This window comes from Brienomyrus brachyistius, chromosome 21, assembly GCF_023856365.1.
Source record: "Brienomyrus brachyistius isolate T26 chromosome 21, BBRACH_0.4, whole genome shotgun sequence".
Lineage (NCBI taxonomy): Eukaryota > Metazoa > Chordata > Actinopteri > Osteoglossiformes > Mormyridae > Brienomyrus > Brienomyrus brachyistius.
The window spans coordinates 4,585,654-4,607,489 of NC_064553.1; the positions used below are offsets into that span (position 1 = coordinate 4,585,654).

At 44.8% G+C, this 21,836-nt stretch overlaps 1 pseudogene; it reads right to left on the minus strand.

The window, feature by feature from the left end:
- Window positions 1-218: 218 nt before the first annotated feature.
- LOC125717040 (parapinopsin-like) lies at window positions 219-17,470 on the minus strand (annotated as a pseudogene).
- Between the last annotated feature and the right edge of the window lie 4,366 nt (window positions 17,471-21,836).

A 21,836-nucleotide genomic window follows, 5' to 3' on the forward strand; every position in this document is an offset into this window, starting at 1 on the left:
CAATGGTCCATCTTTTTTTGGGTAAGCAGAACCGTCAGTGATTCACCCCTGCCCTCGCTGCATATCCTTTCTCTCAGCAGTCTCTGCCAGCAGCACCAGTGCGAGCTGTGATGGAACTTTATGTGCTCTGGTGGCACTGGGGTCCTGCCTGGGAGCTGCCCAGAAAAATGCCTGATTAAAAAAAAAAAAGCTTGTGTTTGGATTAAATGGGTCATTTGCACAATACGACAGACTTTGACATTTCCTGTGTCCAACATCAGCCAGGCTTCACCTCAGGCGCAGTAGGAGCATGACACTTCACCCTGGGTCTGGTTGGTTTAGCCATTCTGATCAGCATGGCTTCTCCTGAGATATTCTGGTAGGGTCTCCAGCAAACATGAAACATGCCGCCAGCCTGAGGAGAAATCTTTAATCATCACCTGGTAGAACTACAGTACTGTGCAGTGTCTTAGGCAGTCCAAAGAAATGTTTAAAGCTGTTTATCTGGGTAGCAAGTGTATTTTCGGCTTAGAACAAAAAACACATTTTAACATTAGAACATGTGAAATTTAAGAGTAACACAATGAAAACTAGTAATAATCTCTTCTGTTTTCTAAAAAGTTACTGATGTCTAGTTGGATGGTTAGATGAATGCCACTTCAGTTCCCAAACTTCTCCTCAGGGGCACCTCAGCCGTTCCACGATTTTGTTAAATTTCACCAACAGCTAAATTAAATAATTAAATATATTGGTTTAAAAAGTCAGTGACTGATTGACAGGCTGTATGAGGTGTGCTAGTGGCCAAGTCAAAAAATACATGGCTGCACTGGACGGTCTCTGCAAATACTAGGATGATTTTAGCAGAGGTTCTGAAATGGCGAAGCTGACACACTTTGATAGGCATAATAACAGTACAGTACATGATTAGCTCAACATTTAAAACCAGATATTCTTGTTGTAGTAAGTTCCTGTGCAAGCAGAAGTCAAGAGGAACGTGTAAAAGAGGACAATTCCGACACAGCTAAGGGAGAGATGAAGATTCATTCAAATGGGAGAACACATCTGTTGTTCTTAAATGGATCAAAACATTCAATATTATGTTGTGAGATATTGCACGCATCTGTGCCCTTGGTAATAGATGCATGATACTCCTGTCAGTCATACCATCTGTAAAGGAGCCGTGGCCCTTAGCAAGACTGCAGATGGGTTTTCGCGTTGATGCAGCATGAATAATCAGGATTATGAGGGCTCTAGATATTTTTTGCTGCCTAGACTCAACACAAACATGACACATTTCTCCGTCATCTGCCCTTCCCACCATTTCATGCGAGAGCAAACGCACCAAACGCACATCTTACAGTGACACACGTGGTCTACATTACGTCCCCTATGTGTTTACCCGGAGACCACGTTAAATACATCGCCAGGTTCCAAAATGTAAATTATTACTTCAGTATAATGTCATTGTGTGATGTCACTCAACAAACATTACATACTGCATGAAACGACAGCTGGTGAGTAATAACTAATTTGACTAAAACTACTAGCTTGAACGATAAGGACTGTGGCAGTATGGCATCCACTGTAAAGACACTCATATTTCAAGAAGGTAATTTCCTCAGACAGATGCTCTAAAACATTTGGTATTCGTTTTTACAGGAGCTGCAGTGGTTACGTTGCCTCTCATATTCATTTAAAATCAGTTCACTGCCATCTGCGATTGACTTCAGCGTCTGCACATGATTGATGGCATCCTTGTCTATTTGGGAATGTGAATCTTCAAATGTTGCTACTTACGATACATTAGTATTGCATTCAAGTCCTCTCCGCCAAACTGCAAAAGACACTCGCTATATGTAAACAGATCTCCGGCAGTTTCAGTAAAATTGGTTCTAAGTAACTTCAGGCGTACCGACAAAGGAAATGTTTGTGGAAATGAAGAGCCAACCCTTCAATTAAATGCAAATCCCCATGCTCCCCCCAGGCGCCCCCTACTTCATCAGATGACTTCTTATAAAGCTCAAATGGGCAGCTATGTGACAGTGCTGATTGCAAGAAACCCCCTGCCCATGTAGTACAATTGGATGTTGTTCTGACCTAAAATTTACCTACGTGTCTCATGGGTCACTCAGATTTCCATTTCCATGCATTTAGAATATTGACATGACTGCAGATCACCAGCATGGCTGTTATAGCACAAAAATTGGCATCCAACCGAGTCTGCACATGTTGCTCAGGCTACTGCATCATTGCAGATCACTGCATATGTCTGGGATGTGCGATTCCAGTCTTTGCAATAGACCTGTTGACAGCAAACCTTCAAATGGATGATTTGCATTGACCCTTAAGATATGAATCCAACTGCTGAATATTTTATCTATCTATCTATCTATCTATCTATCTATCTATCTATCTATCTATCTATCTATCTATCTATCTATCTATCTATCTATCTATCTATCTTCGAACTGCTTATTACAGTCAGGGTCACAAAAATCACCAAGAAATAATCTTCTTTCCCCAATGAAGCTAGTGGTCTATTGCACTACCTTCAGATCAGAATCCAATAAAATGTCTACTGTACTTGATGACATCACAGACGGTTGCCCCTCTGCCCTCCCCTCCCTCCCCCCCAAGTAAAACAGGCCTTAGCTTTCCTCCCAGGATTTCCCCCATTTTATTTTCGGCCGCTTATCCCCTGTAAGGCGCCATGGACTAGACCTCCCCAGGCCTTCGGAGGAGCTCCTGGAGCTGCCGGTGTCGCACATCAGCAGACTCCGGAAACATCTATAGATCTCACCCCCTATGCACCTGCATTCACCATCCCATGAGAGAACGAGCAGACCTTTAAAACACATTCATAAGCAAAACTCTGACACTCACCCTGAAAGTTTGAAAAATACTTTTAGACCCTGAACAAAGCTTTTCTCCCTGGCTGGGACCTTGACAATGGGCTGATGCGTGGCTCAGTGGCTTGAGGGACTGTGCCTGTGATCAGAAACTCCCTAGATCAAATCCCCTGGCCCGTAGCAGCGCCCGTAACCCCCAAGAGCTCCAGGTACTGCCTGCCTTAAAGCATCTGCTAAATTATTAAATACAAATGAGCCTGTTCACATGAAATCCAAGCTCACACAGCAGATGGGATGCTGAAATTGGCCTGACATCTACCAACCGGTCTCAGAGCAGAGATTTACTCAAATGACTTTTTATGGCATCTGAAGCATCCCCCATTCTCACCTCGAGTGGAACTGTGCTGTCAAAAGCAGTACAAAACAGCAAGGTGATTGTTATTCGCGTTAAAGTGGCTGGACTTAAACCGAAAAGCCTCAGGGACAAGCTCTGGGCCCCCCTCCTCTTCATTATTGATCTTCTTCCGCTTGGCGATATCTTCCGTCAATACAATATTAATTTTCACTGTTATGCAGATGACACCTCACTTGTAAGCCCACTTCCAATCTTCCTCCCTCCTGCCTTACCGGTTGTAGGGCTGAAATAAAATCTTGGTTCTCTTGAGATTTTCTTAAACTAAACAGTGATAAAACTGAGATACTCCTCATTGGCACTAAAACAACATTATCCAAAATCAGCAGTTTTTCCCTTGTTATTTATAACTGCTCCGTTTTCCCTTCTCCACAGGATGAGTCTGGGTGCCATCTTCCATAGCACCCTCTCCTTTCAGTCCCATATTAATAATATCACCCGGTCTGCATATTTCCATCTCCGTAATATCAACCGTCTTCGCCCCTCCCTCACCCCCCAGGCTGCTGCTATTCTTCTTCATAGTCTCGTTACCTATCGGCTCGATTATTGTAATTCCCCCCCCTCCTAGGTCTTCCCCAAAAAACCCATCGCAAATTACAACAAGTTTCAAGGTCAAGTCTCGTATTGAATTGAAAACCCATCTGTTAACGTTCAAAGCCATTCCCAGCCTGGCACCTCCGTACCTGCATGATCTCCTTCACATCGCTGCCCCTCCCGCACCCTCACATCATCATCCTCTATTCACTTCGCTGTTCCCTCTGTCCGTCTCACCACCACGGGGTACAGAGCCTTCAGTCACTCTGCCCCACGGCCCTGAAACTCACTCCCACCAGACATCAGAAACATCAACTCACTTACATTTTTTAAATCTGCCCTCAAAACCCATCTTTTCAAATTAGTATTTTCTCTCTAATTTTCTATTTATTTAATTTTTATTATTATTACAATTATTTTCATGAAACTTGTTTTAGTCTATATTCTCTGTATTTTACTGCTCTATGCTTTATTGTCCTTGGGTGCTAGAAAGGCGCCTTTTAAATAAAATGTATTATAAATTATTATTATTATTATTATTATGCTGAAACTGGTTCCCTGTCTTGACAGACCCACAACAGCTTAAAGGCTCCATGCAGGGAAATTAATTTAGCTGCAGGATGTTCACAGGAAGCCTGCAGGAACCGACAGAGGCATCTCAGCTGGGTGTCCTCCTCTCCGAAACCGGCTCAGCCCCAAACCGAGCATCTTTCCACTGCCACACATGGCCAGTAACAGAATGATGCAAGGAGCTCAGAAAATTGGCTCCTGAATAAGTACAACACAAGTGAACAGCAAACAACAGCAGGACATCTCAACAATTCAACGGTAATGTTGGTTGTCGGGGAGAGTAATCGTTTTGCCTTAGCTCCCCCACTCCGCTTTCATTTAGTTAATAAGTGTTTTTATAATCAAATTGTTGGGGGTGTGCTCTCTGTTTTTGACCCATTTTGGGAGACGGCAGATCTGTAAAGAAAGGCGCATGAAGCCGGCTCTCTGTTCCCAGCATCACGTAGCATAACCACACATTGCGTTCTTTCAAATTAAAGATTTAAATTTCTTCCGATGGATGTCTAATAAAATTAGAATGGAGTGGAATTTCAGCAAGGGCAAAAGGCAGGGATGTGGCGATTCAGGAGGGATGTGGCGAGTCAGCAGGGATGTGGCGAGTCAGCAGGGATGTGGTGATTCAGCAGGGATGTGGCGAGTCAGCAGGGATGTGGCGATTCAGCAGGGATGTGGCGAGTCAGCAGGGATGTGGCGATTCAGCAGGGATGTGGCGAGTCAGCAGGGATGTGGCGATTCAGCAGGGATGTGGCGAGTCAGCAGGGATGTGGCAATTCAGCAGGGATGTGGCGAGTCAGCAGGGATGTGGCAATTCAGCAGGGATGTGGCGAGTCAGCAGGGATGTGGCGATTCAGCAGGGATGTGGCGAGTCAGCAGGGATGTGGTGGGGGGCTTTTTTGGGGGCTGCCGTTGAGTCGTATATTGGGATCACTGAACATCAGCCCCATTCATTGTGGCATTTAACAAGTAGCCAGCATCACCCGAGTGCAGGCTGGCAACGTGGGAATCTACGGGGGCCCCAGTGGGCATCGTCGTGAGTTTATCTCCAAAACAACGACGACGCTGCGAAGATGCATTCCTGCTCCCCTTGAGAAAACGTAGTGTACTTAGTATACTTCCAGCTGTGCACGTATACTCATAGTCAACTACATTTCTTCATGGAAAGTCATGCAAAGTTGCTGTGGTATGTGTTCCTTGGGAGTTAAGGCTGATCTCATCCAAAGGGTGGGGTTCGTAGGGTTAGGGTTGGGGTTATTTTAATAACGTTACTTGTGAAAGCTTACCACCGGCTACTGGGGACCCGCATTTGCCGAGCGTTCTCAGCTAAAGTTCTCCATGTAACAACCATCCACTCATGTTCCGCTGCTCACCTGTGAGGGTCTCTCCACAATAATTCAACCACAATATACTTCCTGTGCTTCCGTTAACACCTAGCTAAAGCTGAAGTCTACACACGCAAACACACACACACACACACACACACACACACACACACATAAAATTGCTCTTCTTCTTCTTGATGAACCAGTGTGTAACTTATTGTGCTATTGACACAAAGCTGACAATGGCTTAAATACATACTGGGCCCACTGAGGTCACTTTTAAATAAAATGACATCCAGCCAGTGACCAGACAAAACGAAGTGTCGCTCAGCCCCGGAAGGACACCAGCTTAGCCGATCGATGGAGCAAAATGAGTGGAACATGCAAGGCCGTGTGAAGCGTAGCAAACGTTCAGCTGCGTGGAGGAAGACGGATAAGTGGGCGAGAGCATAATGAGAGAGAAGCAGGGACGCTGGCGGCGTCGCGAGAGATGAACGCTGCGGAAAAACACCGAGAGCGATGCGGGTGTCTGAAGTGGTCATTGTGCGGCGGTGATTCCTAGCGGATACGTCGCGCACAAAGTCCGCTTACAGGGACACCGATGAGCATCCGTTCCCTCCTTTCCAGCACATAATAAGTGGTTATACAACCATTACATTTAAAACTACATTCACTGGCCACACCATTATACAAGCAGCAACCGGGTTACGGCGAGATCTGTTGCCTAAGTCTGTCTTTCATTTGAACTTGTAGATTAGTCAGAAAAATAATAATATGCACATTATACATAATAATACATAAATAATCTTAATAATAATACGATACAATACAATTTATTTATTACTACATGCGGTCCTGTATAGTACCTTGAGCTGTAACAAAGTAGTGTGTGCATTTGCGATTACTGAGCATTATATTAAACCAGAATATTTTTTATAATACACTTAATATGTGTAAATGTGTAAAAGTGGTCTATGTAGTGTGAGTATAGTTATAGTAAGTACAAGTAGTCCATAAGTCAGACGTTTTTAACCCGGGGACTGCCTGTACATATTATATACTGTATATTTTATTTATTTATAGGGAAACATGCAACAGTAAAGTGAGCATATTAAAATGTATTTTTCTTAAATGTCACTGAATGAAACTAAACATATCTGGCCAAAGCCTTCTGCAGGAAGCACAACCGTTTATAATATATTTCCAACGCTGAGAGTGTATATCTCCTGTTCGGAAGGTGACAGTTATATCAGTCTGAGATTAAATTCTCGGCGGAGCTCACAGACACCTTAAAAACCCCTGTGAGGTTTTATGCATTATGGACAGAGAGTAGTTTCATGGGTGGACAGGGTGGTTCCTGATCGATCTGTCACTGTGCACGAGAACCGTATTCACTAAACTCCAAGGGGCTGAATACATGCTGTACACAGAAATGGACGCATTTGTTACGGGTGCATTTGTTACGCGGTCCTGCACACTCCTCTGAGACACAAACACTTCGTTCCTTTGCTAAATCGAAACATAATTTACTGCTTGCACAACCACAACTATTATTGTGTTGCTTTAAACCACAGCAGTAGGGCATTCTGTGTATGAATGAAAAAAAAAAACATTGAATTGTCATATAAGAGGAAATTATATATGAATAAGATAAAGACAAAGGAACATCAGTTGGGTTTTCACACCCTGTCTGCTTAACACATATAGAGATGGGGGAGAGACGTTAAATTTAACATGATTAAATGGTACACTGGTGTGGAGGCGGAGCTGTCAATGTGGCGCTCGGACAGTAAGCCGTGGCTGTGGGGGAGGGGCATACTCACCAGCTGGGGCCACGCCCACTTTTGCCTTCTTCTCAAGCCCCGCTGGTGGACGAGCCGACGAAACATGTATCTGTACAGCAATTCTAGTCTTCAACTCGCCTCAACTCACAGTCTCCATTAGTATGGGCTGGGAGGAATTGAAGACTGAAAGTGACATACAGGAAAAGGCCCCCCCCATTTGGCAGGGGACACTCCTCGCGAAATCCTGGATCTGTTTTCCGCTGGAATGGAGAAGTTGGCCAACACGCCTCATTGCTTGATGGAAAACGAAGAAAAAACCGCTCAGAGACTTTGGGTAAACTGGACCAGTGATGTACTGCTGCCGGAGAGCACCCCGCGGCCGGGAGATGGGGGTCTCCGTACAGCCCCCACCCTGCTGGGCTGGAACTCAGTGTGTCAGGCTCCAGGCCAAATGCGTGAGCTGACCTTGCCTGCGAAGACCCGTCTGCCGTTATGGACTTCCGACGAAGCCTGGCATCCCTTATCCTCATCCTTAATGTCCCAGCGAGGAAAACCCACAAATCCCATTTACTCTGGTCCATAAATATTATGAAATAAAAATAATAAATGACTCAATTACATCTGAGCATAAGATTTGCTGAGAATCTGATGCTCCGGCAACATGATTAGAGAAGATTGATGAAACAGCAGGATCTTCAGTACTGCTTCAAACTAAAATAAGTTGGGTCTCTGTTAGCCTTTTTTCTAGTGACGTCTTACGGCCTTAGAGTCTTAGGGCACAGTTACGTGTCCTTATTTCCTGGTGTTTTCTATTCTAAATTGACACACCAATCATTCGGGAACTTTTTCCTTCGTGAATATTCAGTTTTTTAATTACAAGAACAGCTTCAGTGTGCTTTGAATTTCAGATTCCCGTTGGGAGGAATTGTACAGGAATATGACGCCGTTGTTCCAGGAGACATTCCTTCACTTGCTGTTTTGTTGTCGTTGCTGGAAACAATCCTACATACTGCATTTCTGTGGTACCCATAAAGCATAGCGTTCTCCCTGGGTATGTCATCGGAACAGAAATGGGCAGCACACATGGGCATTCCCACAATCCCCTGCACAGGCCCACCCACCTGCTTGTGCATGAAGATATAGATGACGGGGTTGATGGCTGAGGTTTAGCTCGGGGGTGATGGGCCCGGGGCGGCCAAGGGTGCCACCACGCTGTAGGGCATCCAGCAGGGGAGATCGCAGATCACCATGACGACCATCATCAGGAGAATCTGCTGCCGGCGCTTTCGACTCAAGGCTGCGGTCATGCTGTCCACCTTGATGTTGGGGGTGGGAGTGTGGTGGGGGGAGTAACAGAAAGACAAAGGAAGAAGAAGGAGCTGCACTCTTTGCTGGGGGGGTTGATTATCTCACTTCCAGCACATGTTCCTCAGAGACACAACCTCCACAAGGTCCGTTCTTTTCGTCGTCTCTTTGTTTGGGTGATGTTTCAGTGGAAGGTGAATCCTTAACAGGTCCACCGAGAAATTCAACAGCAGGTTATGGATTTCTCACTCTGTGCTGGGTGTTGGCCTGTCATAAGTCATTATTTCTTCTCAGATGAGATCTGCCTGTTTCTGGATGGATATTTTTTCTGTAAATAAATAAAAAGCCCCGGGATTAAGTGTCGAAATTGCGATGTATTTTTGCACGGAACAATAAACATGTTATTTAGTCTGTTGACTCTATAAAAAAACTGGGAATACCAAGAGGTACAAAGGCTCGGCACAGACAGGGAGGCATATCTGACTCATCCTTCCCAAGAAGGCTGTCAGCCCCTAGCACAACAAATAATTGAAGAGCGAGCAATTGCAGCGGAATCAGGGGAACGGAAGGCAGCCCTGGATTTGGCTCCATCACACATGACCTGGCTTCTGTTCCTGATCAGGCTTAAACCCTCCTGAGGATGTCAGCAGGCTGTCCAGCAAACACCACAGCACACCCTCCTGACAGGGGCACTGCGGTGTCCTTCCAAGTCCAAGGGAAGAATAAAACTTAAACAAAAAATATGCTACAAAAGTTAATGCAGGTTCCAGCTCTGATTAATTCCTTCGGCTTAGAATTGACGACGATGTTGATACATTGGGTTCAGCCAAGTATCTTAGATAATTACATTTATTAAAAGGCTACTGGCAGACGCCCTTGACCAGTTGAGTATCAGAGATTTCAGCTCTCACCACTCCGGATGCTTTCTAAGAGTATACGATCATTCCGTTCGGCAAGAAAACGCCCCGGGGACTTTTCAAGGGTTGATGAGTCTGGTTCTGTGTGGGATTAATAATTGCGTTGCTTATTTGACTGAGTGCTGTGGTTTGTATTGTGACCTTGAATATGGCAAAGTGTGAATTTGGAAACGCCACAGATAGCTATTTTAAGGAAGAAAGTTGGCCGAAATATAGTCTGTCCAGTGGATGCCAAAGAACGGGCTAATCGAGATTTTCCGGCGCCCTCCACGAAATGTGAACTTTGACGCTTCTGGGAAGTGGCAGGATATTATCGGGGGTGGATTCCAGGAGTTTTGCCATAATGGTTTTTTTCTTGAACCGATCTACTTCTCTTTGCATGTTGTACCTGGTTCCCTGAGCGTCCGTAGGCTCTTGGGAGTATGAAAGTGGATCCCCCCGTATTTACTACTCCTAACTTTGTTCGCCATTTAATATTAGCAGTGCATGCTGGTGCAACTGGTGCAGGTGTTGTCTTCTTACAGGAAGACGCACTGGCTATTGATTATCTGGTAGCACATTTTTCTAAGAAATTTAACCTTTACCGATTCAATTATCCCACCATTGTGAGAGACACTAGTTATACTGCTTGCTTTACAACATTTTGAAGTCTGTGCAGGTCCCTCTCTGACTGGCAGGGTCTGTGACAGTAGTTGGACCATTGTACCATCACAAGGAACAGAGAATCATGGGAGGAAGCGGAGCAATTTTGTGTGACCAATAAGCCACGAAACTCTACCTATGGGGTCCTCAGTTCATTATCTGTCCGTTTGTTTCTGTCCGTTCATTATCTATCCGTTCGTTATCTCCACTTCTTTCCTCATTACGAAGTCCGGATATGGCTCTGCAACTACATACCGCAGCATGAGAGTTTAACGTCACGCTCGGCGTTCCATTCTTGAATTTGCCATAAAGTTTGAGGCAACGCTCGACTTTATCCCTGACAGCCAGCCTGATGTGGGACGTCTAGGGGTCAGCTGGAGCCTGCCGTTTGTGCTTACACAGCAAAAAGTGTGCTTGAAACAGACCATCTGCATCCCTCACCCACTCCGGTTCTGCTTCCCACTGCGGGAAAGAGGGACACATATGCACCCTCCTGAGTACTGGGGGGGGGGGGCTTGCTGTATATTCAGCTCTATAAATAAGTAAAATGCGATGCGAGTTGGAGGAGAAGTATCTCAGCCACTCAGCCCCTGACTGCAGCACCTAATCCTGAATGCAGAAGGGGCCCTGGATCAGGTGGGCAGATGCTCACCAGTCGTCGCTAAATTAGCATTAGCATGCCGCTGACACAGCAGCACCGGGGAAAAGGTGCAGACGCTCAAGCTGCTCTCAGGGCTCAGTTTTAATAGATGAAAATCAGAGGAAACCAGAGCACTAACCTGGATTTCATTAAGTAATGGCTTCTTTGCCAAACAGACCAGTTAAACCAGCACCAGCAATGTCACTGGTCATACGAAAAGCGTTCCACCAAACCCCAAAGAACTGGTACTACAACTAGGTGAGATATTTCCCTAAACGTTTGTAGTTTAACAGCAGGCTTTTAATCCACTCGCAGTCTCCCAGGACCTGGTCGCTCACTAGTACCCACTGGACACAAACGGGACTGAATACACTTTCGGTAAACCTGATACAACAAGATGCCAACTATAGATTGGGAACATGGAGGTTAAACCAGTAACGAATGAACCAAATGATGAATGACCAGTTCATATCCCCTAAGATAGGCCTCTGTTAGCCTGTGTTAGCTCAGGCTTATCACAGTTATAATAACGTGAGCTTGTCGATAATGTGTTGAGCCATCTTGTATGCACCTTTGGTACGGCTCGTGGGGGCTGGTCCATTTGATGCATCTACCCCGAGACACGGTTCCATAAATGAGGGAGGAAGGAACATGAACAGGACCCCCCCTCCCAGCCACGCAACGCTGCGTGATCTATTTATGTTTGAAGATCTGTGTCGATTTATTTTCTTAATCTGTGCAATTCAGTAAAGAAAAGAGGGCAATTTGTGAATCTAGGAGACAGAGCGCTACACACCTTTGATTACGGTCGTAAAGCCGAGGAAGAACCACTGATGTGGGGGGGGGGGGGGGGGGGGGGGGGACTGGGTCAGTTGTCCCCAGGCCCTGGGTCAGGGGGGGCCTAAAAGGGGCTTCTAATCTTTAAATAATCTAGTCAAAATACATATTTGTGAAAACTTTATACAGTATTTGGAAATCACATAAGATCACATTATTTTTTTATCTTCCTGATTTTCCTTCACACAACGATCGAAAATAATTCCCTCCCTATAATGCGACGAATGGTTTGTTCAGCCCTTTTAGTGGGACCTCAATTGCCGTCTGCAAATAGAACATACGTTGTGTGTGCATGATAGCTGGTCAGTGGCCTGTGCACAGTAGGGAAATGTGTATGGGGGTGGAGGGGAGATGGGGGGGGCGGGGGAGCTCGGAGATCATCTTGTCCCCAGGTACGAGCAAGACACATGATTTAGCCTGTTCTTTTAGGCAGAAAATATTATGGCGTGGTGACCATGGTAAGAAAGAACAAATACTTCTGCAGTGTTTCTTAACCTCTCATGTGTACAGCTAGGGCTGGCAGAGGGTAACTAGGCAGCTGGCATGGGTCCGGTTAGCGCAAGGACGCCCAGGCAAAGTACGTGTGTGTGTGTAGATATATATACATACACACACACAGACCCATGTATTTTTTTACTTGACCACTAACGCATCTCGTATGGCTAATCAATATCTCACTGATTTTTCCTAACTAATTCAATAAATGAATTAAATGAGTTGGTGGTGAAATTTAATGAATATAATGGAATGGCTGAGGCACCCCTGAGGAGAGGCTTGGGAACTGTAGCAGTGTTCATCTACACCTATATCGGGAACGTTTTGGAGAACGGGTAGAAATTCTTGTTAGTTTTTATTATGTCCCTTTTAATTTGCATATGTTCTAATGTTAAATTGGGTTTTTTTCGGAGCAAATATACACTTACTACTGAGAAAAATAGCATTAAATATTTTCTTTGACGGTTCAAGACTTTTGCACAGTATTGGATATTCATACTTATGATTTATAATTACATGAAGTTAAAAGTCATAAAGGACATGCATGAGATTAAAATCTTTACATGCAGGCAGAAATATGGCCGCCTCTAGCTATAGGCAGTTACTGAGGACCCTCAAAATAACTGTATTACAGAGGAAGTGAAATGATTAGTTTTCTTTGCAGGGGGGCCTCCCAAGTGAAATTTTGCCTCAGGGTCCCTAAGGTAGATCCAGCCCTGTGTGTGCACGTGTGGAGTTTGTGTAAGGAATTATATGCACATTTGTGACCCATTGCCACGAGTCTTATGGGTGCAGTTCTAGCAGTGCGACTTAAGACTCATTTCGTCCACAATGTTATGTTCATTGACCCTCTGTGTTCTTTTTCTTTACAATCGGCTTGTTTTCAGACCTACCTGCTTGACCGCATGCACACGAAGAGGCTAACGATGTGGGAGACACTGTTCATGCTTACAGAGCACATGGTCCCCGGGCCCTGAAGGCCGTACGCACTCCAGCCATACAGAAGGGGGCAGCATCCATGCCAGGATGACGGCCAGGAAAGGACGATCCCCAGGCCGATCTGGCGGTAGTTGGTGGGGTCGGCCTCTGCGGGGCTGGTCAAGGTGCAACAGCGCTCGTAGGAAAGCACAGCCAGGGAGATGCAGGACGCAATGCCAGTGGGACGAGTCGCTCAACATTAGCACCACCTTGAGGCCAACTTGGGAACAGTGTCATGTAAAATGCGTAGCAGGTAACTGAACACTGCAACACAGGTTATTCGCCTGAGCCTGTAGGGCAGGGGTGGCCAGTCTTATCCGCAAAGGGCTGGTGTGTATGCAGGTTTTTGGGGGTCAGCTGTTCAAACCCAGGTGCGAGGACTCTTCAGCCAATCAGTCCTCTAATTAGTAATCTAATTAGGGAGTTGAGGCAGAAACTCACACACACAACGGACCTTTCTGGATATGATCGTCCACCCACTGCAGAATGAAGGCTGATGATGAAGTTGCCAAATCAATCACAAGTAATGAAGTTCAAAGCGCTCTCTGGGTGGAGTACATACACAACCAGGCAAAACACAGGAGTGGGTGGGGAAAGTGTCTCACGAAGGCAGCCCCCAAGCATTCCTGGGCACCAGCAGACCAAGTTCAGTGTCCTCCCAGTGACGGGGACAGTGGCGTCAGCAGAAACTGTAAACTGGGATGGCTGCAGGTGCCAGTTACCGCACTGTATCTATTCTATGGTTCCACTTAAAAAATAAAATTATGCATATTTCCTTTTTATTATTGTGATGTGTGGTGTGATTGGCCACCGCTGGTCATCCCTCGGCTCCGCCCCCGGATGTAAGCAAATGTGGATCAACGGGGACTGAATGCCAACAGTTAATTGGAACTTCTTTAAGTGGACATAGGCTAGCAAAACTACAGGGACAGACACAGCCTTTTCACCTCTGTGATCTGTGATCTGTTCTCAGCGGATGAATGCTAATTATGTCACTTTGGGTATTAAGTAAGCCTTTCCCGGCTGAAACGTTGGGTGACAAACCGCTGCTCTCCCTTGACATGCAACAGAACATCTATACAAGAATCTGGAACAAGGCATCTCTGCCCACAGAACTGATTACTGTATTTTTAAAGGTGCCTCGGTCATCTAACTTAAATGTGAGCTCAAAGCAATCTGACAGTCGCGGTACCTCGGAATGATTAGGCTTTAGCCCTATTTAAACTCTGAGATCGCTCTTGGAATAAGGGATCCTATAGATCACCGACCTCATCCAGAGTGGAAGGTGCGGACAATCTTCAAAGCGTCACAGCCGAGCGGTCCTAAGGCGCTTTCCGTTAAGGAGTCAGTGACGGGACTCGCTTTCCGCAAGGAGCCCTTGCGGAATATTAAAAGCCGACTGTAAACATTGCCAAATTATAACTGCAGCCCTTTGTTCCCAGGAGATCTTTCCGGAAGGGCTCGGAGTTTTCAATCTGTCCCTTTTCTTGCTGGCCAAGGACCAAACGGTATTGAATTCTGGCAATCTCCGACTAAACAAGACCCTTGGTGATAAGGGCATGCTTTCGGATGAACCGCTTTTAGGACTCTGAACAAAGAAGCTCTGTGCTTCTAACAAATCATTTCATCCCGCTTAGTCGTACATTTACGGAAAACAACTTTTAAAGGGGCCGAGTGGCATTAAATGACTTTAAAAAGCCAATAAACAGATGGTGGCAGAGTGCATGTGCTCATATGCGGAGTTCGTTTAATTTAAGGTGTAATTGGAGAGAATTGGTCTATATAGGATTCAGGTTATCCTGGCAGTGATAAGATGGAAATGAAAACCAGGAAATAGTCGGTTGCCAGGCTTTTTTTTAGTTTGTCTAACTGTGAAATATTCTAGCACCACTTTCATTACAAAAAACAGCACAACGCTTTCTTTTGTTGTTAATCGACAGTTCTGGGTGCCGGTTTAAATCTGAGGAGAGGAAGAGTTTGTAATTTCATGCTGAACTTACTAAGCCGACTAACACGCCCATGCACTTTATGTCTCTTCTAAAATCAGACTATTAAATCATTTGTTTATTAATAAGTCAGAACCAGTTAAGGCACATTGTAGGGGGAGTCGACTCAAGAACCAAAAAACAGAGGCTCGATCAGCCCTCAGACTGACATAAAAGATTACTTGAAATACTTTTAGACAACAATGTGGATAGAGAACTATATATCATAAAATAGAACTGACCTGAAATCAGTAAAAAGAGGCTTCGGACTAGGGCTGCTCTGTAGGAAGGTAGCATGGAGTTCTGTGGGTGCCCCCCTAAGAGAATAGCTTATTGGTACTGACCAACGCGGCATCGCATATGGCGGCCTGATTGTACTGTAGCCAAAATCATTTATTACCTGCCGGGCCATAATCAAGAACTTAAGTTAGTCACAGTTAGGGGTGTGAGTTCAGCCACCTATGGTCCCACACAGCAAGCTTTAACTGGGTAAAAGGGTAAATCTGAGTAGTGATAATTAAAACCAATAAAAATAAAAACAAATCGAAAGCCGCATCTGCAGAATCTCCACATTGCTTTTTTTTTTTTTTTTTTTAAGAATCAGCTGCTGTCCTTTGCAACTCTCGCGAAGATGGATTCTTGCAGTTGTGAAAATGATCCGTTTTTTTCATATTTCATTTTCCCCCTTCCAATTATTGCTCATTTAAAGCATTTTAAAAATTACATGCTGCTAGTTAAAAAATTAAACAACACAGAAACTGAATGAGGATCAGTTTGCCTTCGATTCGGACTGGCAACACAGATAAAGACGTGAACTTGTTAGCGACCAAATGAACAAAGTTGCTGTAGCACTGAGGAAACTTAAATTGCAAAACGGGTGAATATGTTGAATTGTTTTCCCTTTAGATTAAACCATCAGCGAAGCAACTAAATGTAACACAGAGCGATCGAGAGCAGGTGGTTTCCGCGCCCGTCTCACATGTGTCACTGCAGACACGTAGGTGGCGTCGTTTGCGCTAATTAACTAAACAGACGCTACATGCCAACGAACTAAAATATGCACAACAAATGACCACGTTCCACAATCATCGAGGACTGTTGGAAGGCAGGTAATATACACATCACAATGACTAAATACTAATTTATTATCAATATTGATTTTTCCATTTCTGTTGAAACGGAATTCCTTAAGTTTTTCTTTCCATATTATTGACAGACGGAGATATATTGCATTTAAGTATCTTCTGTCCGTCTAGGTATCACCAGCTCACTTACTTCTGGAAGGTTATGAAACACAAATATGAGAGACAATGCCCCAATATTCAAATTATCCCCACAGCACCGAAATCCCTGCATTGCGACGTACAGACTATCGAAAAGTCACCAACCTCATCGACACGATCAGATGACTTGTACAGTGTGTCAGTGTGGAGGTATTACGTAAGTCTTATTTATGATTTCTAAATGGACAAGTGTGTATATTCTCTTAATAACAAAAGTCAGGTCGATACGGTGAGCAGATACGCCCGCATGATGTATTCGGTATGTTTACCTTTGGTATTATCGATTATAATACAATTATTTCAAAACAGAAGGTACTATTTTAAACTATGTTTTGATCCCTAAATGAGGTCCAAATTCCGTACATATAAAATACACAAACATTAAAGTGAAAAATTCACTAATAATAGATGATGTTGCACACAATACGCATAACATAGCACTACAATACGAATTGAAAACGGAGCAGCGCATTATAGATGCAGAGTTGCTATCAGTCCCCAACAAAGGAGCGGGATATTAACTTCACAAAAAGCTATGTATTTCGATTAATATCCATCAAAAAGATAAAATCGGACGCCCGATTAATTAAGAGAATAACTGATGTTCTGCCATACAAACTCACCTAAGAGGGGATTGGCGAAGCGGCACCATACACACCCAAACTCTCCCCTGAGCCGCCGTCCCTGCGTGCTGGCACGGCATCCCCACAACGCACACCAGGAGATCGGCGACCGCAGCACTCTATAGCGGCAGAAGAGGACCAGGACGAGAAAGTTGTTAAGGAAGCCGAAGGTCCCAATGAAGTCCAGGCAGATTGCGACGGTCAGGTGTCCGGTGGCGCTCAGGGTTAACTGCTTTCCAGGTGCGCATCGGTGCCACTGGCGCACGACGCATCAGCAGCACCGGAGCAGCTGCCAAGACTCACGTTATGTGCCGTCATGGCAAATTGTTTCTGGCACCAGAAAACCGATTGCCGAGATTTATTTTTTGCAATGTCTTAAAATCAGAGCGTGCTTTTTGCAGGGAATGGGTGCGGTATTGCAATCAATCAAGCCCGACGGACTGGTTACTTTCTGCTTCTAAGGGTGTCAGACATCAGTATTTAACAGTCACTGGGTATTGCGTGAAGTTGTCCAGGTTTTCCACAGTTTGTGAACTGAACACACGCGAAAAGTTTGCTGTGACTGTGCTCCACCGTGTGGCAGATGAAAAACAAAACCTCTGCTTTTGTTGTCTTTTACTATTTTTTTTAAACACCCCCCTGCTTATTATCCCAATTGTCCATGCTGCCGTGTGTTTTGAAGAGGCTAAAGAGCGGCTTAATATGAGAAAATGACCGAAAATAGCATACGGGTTAAAGTTAAGAATTATCATTTGTTCTTTGGATGCTACTCTTAGGAACAACAAACACTTCAACAGACAAATAACAGCACGAGATCATTTTCGGGATACCGAATCGGTCTCAGTCTTTAAATCGTGGCTAGTGACCTATTACTTAAGTTTAGCTTAACTGTAGCTGGTTGACCTTGGAACCCCAGACGTTTTTGGTTCCTCTCCTCCTTTGACATCTGACCTACTCTTTCATTTCGTTATCTTACCTTTTCTTTGTTTTTGAATTATTCTGTATTAATGATGTAGGAATATATCAGAACACACCAATGTACAGTGAAAAGCCCTATATAAAAAACTGAGTTGAGCTGAAGCGGACGGTGTCGTTATAATTATTGAATTTCATTGTGCTATCCATGGTTCTGAACTCTACTAAAATATACTTAAATATACATTTACATAAAAACACCTTGCAGATCCCATATTTTTCTCTTTCAAAATTCTTGCCGTTTTATTCCCCACGACTGGAAAAAAGTTTGCTGAATCCCACAGATCAGAAGTACAATCGTTTAATCGTTGTCAATTATAGGGGAAGAGCTGAGAGCATCCCATAATTCACGCAGCACCAGGCCAGCTCAGAAAAACTCTGCAGAAGGGGGCAGGGATGGAATTTCAATCCAACACCCTACAAGCTTACAGAAATGCCATAGCAATAGCATCTCTTCCATTTTTGGCTTCTTATTTCGGGCATCGCTTGGCCCTTTCCATATGGACAGAGCGGAAAGTTAGCTACCGCATCCGGTACGAATCCCTGCCCAAAGTGTTCCGGTGTAAAAGCTTGCACTAAATGAAAGGGCGACGTTCACAATGTAATATTGTGGAAGTAAAACCAGTAGGACCAGGAAGAGCCGCATACTGGGGTTATTGACAGGGTTTCAGGCCTTAGACAAGATGAATGTAATATGCATTTGCAGGCTTATCTTCTCATGCATTTGCTATATTCCATTTCAAGCACCATATGGCCTAATGAGTGTGTTGTAATTAAATAAATTAATGGACCAAATATGTGGTGAGACGTGGGGGGGAGGGGGGTTTGATTTGCTTGATTGCATAGTGTTGTTTAACATGGGGACATGTATGGGGTTAGCAAGGGTGGGGCGGCCCTGGTGGTGACTGGTGATGGGCCTGAAGGAACATAAGGAGATGCAGAGGTGCACATGATCATCACCTCTGAGGTCATCACGCACTCCGCAGGCAGACAGGAGTCAGCAGATTGCCTCTCTGTGCAATTGCAGAAGTGTATGATGATGTCATCTCCACCTGCAGCCAGGCGTAATAATGTCTGTCTGCTGGTTGGGCCATATTATCTACATAATACAAATACGTAACTAGAAAATGCATCTTGTATATATCTAAGTGAGAAAAGCAATGATATACAGGATTAGAGTTGCAGGACAACGAAGAACAAATGGAGCCGACAGTAGGAAAAGGTTTTACCGCGTTCCGGTAAATTCACAGTGGGTCAAAGGAAAGGCTTCTGGGCAGTGATCGGCTCCGTGGCTCCGGTGAGGGTAATTTTCTCAGGATGGACTCGCGGCGCTGGGTCTGATCAGAGGGACCCAGGAGGACCGATGCCCTTTCTGTCCTGCCCCCTCCCCCTTCTCCCCCCCATCCACGTTAACGAAGACGGGTCGCCCACAAAATGCCTCGAGTCAGAGTCTGAGGTGCGATTCAAATCCATAATGTCATTCGTATAATATGTATAATCAATTCTCAGGGGCTCACTAGCCTGAAGGAGATATCGCGTCCATTAAATAAGTCTACCTCAAGTATAGTAGTACTTACAGTAATGCATTATTAGCTGTTATACTAACCATCTTTAAGGTACATAAGTCAAATGGCAAAAGAGTCCATCTTTAAAAATGAAGTCGCGGTCTTCCGTTGTGACTGATGAGCGCCCCCTAGATGTGGAGACGCGCCGTTCACGGTGGCCACATGGAATGTGCCCATTGGCTTCTATTCTGATCAGCTGGTGATCATAATAATCCTTCCCTTCATGAAGCACCTCCTCCTCCCCCCACCCCCCCCACAACATAATACTTTTTTAACTGCAGTCCGAAGGAGTTTGAGTTTTCTGGTCAGTCACGCGCTCATGCCAATCCCACAAGCCCATTCGCATCGCATTTTCTCGTCCAATGTGTTGGACGCCTGGAATCGAGTAACGGCACCATGACAACGGCGATTCCTAAGTCAGCCTGAGTGCGTCTGCTGGCGTGGAAGATGAAGTAGGAAGCCTCGGCTTCAGCTCCGACATTCTCACTGGCCTTCTGAAGCAATTGCAGATATTTTGCACCGACTTGATGAATGATGAAGTGTGATTGGTCTGTCTGCTCACACCTACGCACCAGCTGTCGTTCATTCATCCTTATTTATTTCCTGGGACATATTTTCCTGTTTCTCCCATTTTCTATTTCTTTAAGTGTGGGCAAGGTTTCAAATGTTTTTGCCTATTTTCCTAGGAAGAAAATATGCTTAGTCGCTTGGCATCCAGCTGAATTCACACTCATACATTACATAATACTAATTATATTATACCATTAATATACATCACATTTTCTGAAAAGCAGAACTACTGGTAACTTCAGTACCAGAGAGAATAGCTGATGTTTTCGCTCTTATCCCTCTTTAATAACACAGGATATATTTTTTTAAAAATCACTCACTGTTAAGTTTCAATTCGCTGTCGACCCGTGAGACACCATGATCCTGCGACTTAATCTAAAAATGGTTCCTTGCAGACTCCCGGTACAGTGAGAGTATACAGGCACTTACAAACACACACCTCCTACATGCAAGCCCATGGATTGAGTCTAGGCCTACAGTTAGTCCCAGGCCAGGAAGCACAGAAGAGCTGCACATTAATACTCGTTAAATCGCTGATGACAGACAGTCGGGCTCCATTACCATTCATTCATTCATTGCCAGTACAAATGCCTCGGCCTTCCCACAACCACGTCCCTCTCTGAAAGTCTGCTCTCATCTAACCTTTCACGGCTAATTATTCAATCAGGCTCACATTTTCTCAGCCCTTATTAATCTATTTTTAAGCTCAAGAAGTTCAAAACCAGCAGGACCTGCATCCAAGGGGAAGGACATGCGGTTTCACACTGCAGGTGGGTTACGGGTGTCATACACTGCCTGAGGCTGGGACTCCTACACCCCCCTGAGGGCAATGTTAGAACTACATGTTAGAATTACAGGGAAGTACTAAGCCATCTGCCCGCACACAACTTGCTCTGGGAGACCTCCTGCTGTGTGCAGGACACGAAGTCTTCCAATGAAAGGGGCTTTGATTCAGCAGGAATGGGAAGACTGGTGCCAATAGCCATCCAAAGGCAAAACCGTACAGTAGGAGGCTCCAGAACGAGTCCAAGCCAAGATGCCTCTAGGCGCTGCGTTAAAGCCATCACAGCCTGCACTGAGACAGACTCCACCCCCGAGGACAAAGCTTATCTTAGGCCACGCCTCCCGAGCACCAGTCACACTGTCAGAGGGGATGCAAGCATGCGGCAGACAAGCTGACAATACCAGCAAAGGAGCCTTCTGACACCACAAATGGAAGATTAATGTTAACGTCACGGGAAATGTCAGGACAGACCTCTAAGGTTATCAGAAACTCAGGATGAATCCCACAAGTGTTTTTGGGAAGTATGCATTCAGCATGCACGTTCACACACTTTATCTTTCTAATATATTCTTTCTTTCTGCCCTCTTATATGGACACCAAATTTGAAAACAACTTTTCTTAAAACTCTTACTCCAGCTCCCAGTAAAAATCCTATGACTATCACCAACTTCTCATAACACGGTTATGACCCCCTAGTGGTCAGAAGCAGGCTCTGCAGTCATACACTGCATATAATCATCCATCTCTCTGCTGACCGCTTGCCCTGGTCACTGTTATGTGGTGTATAATC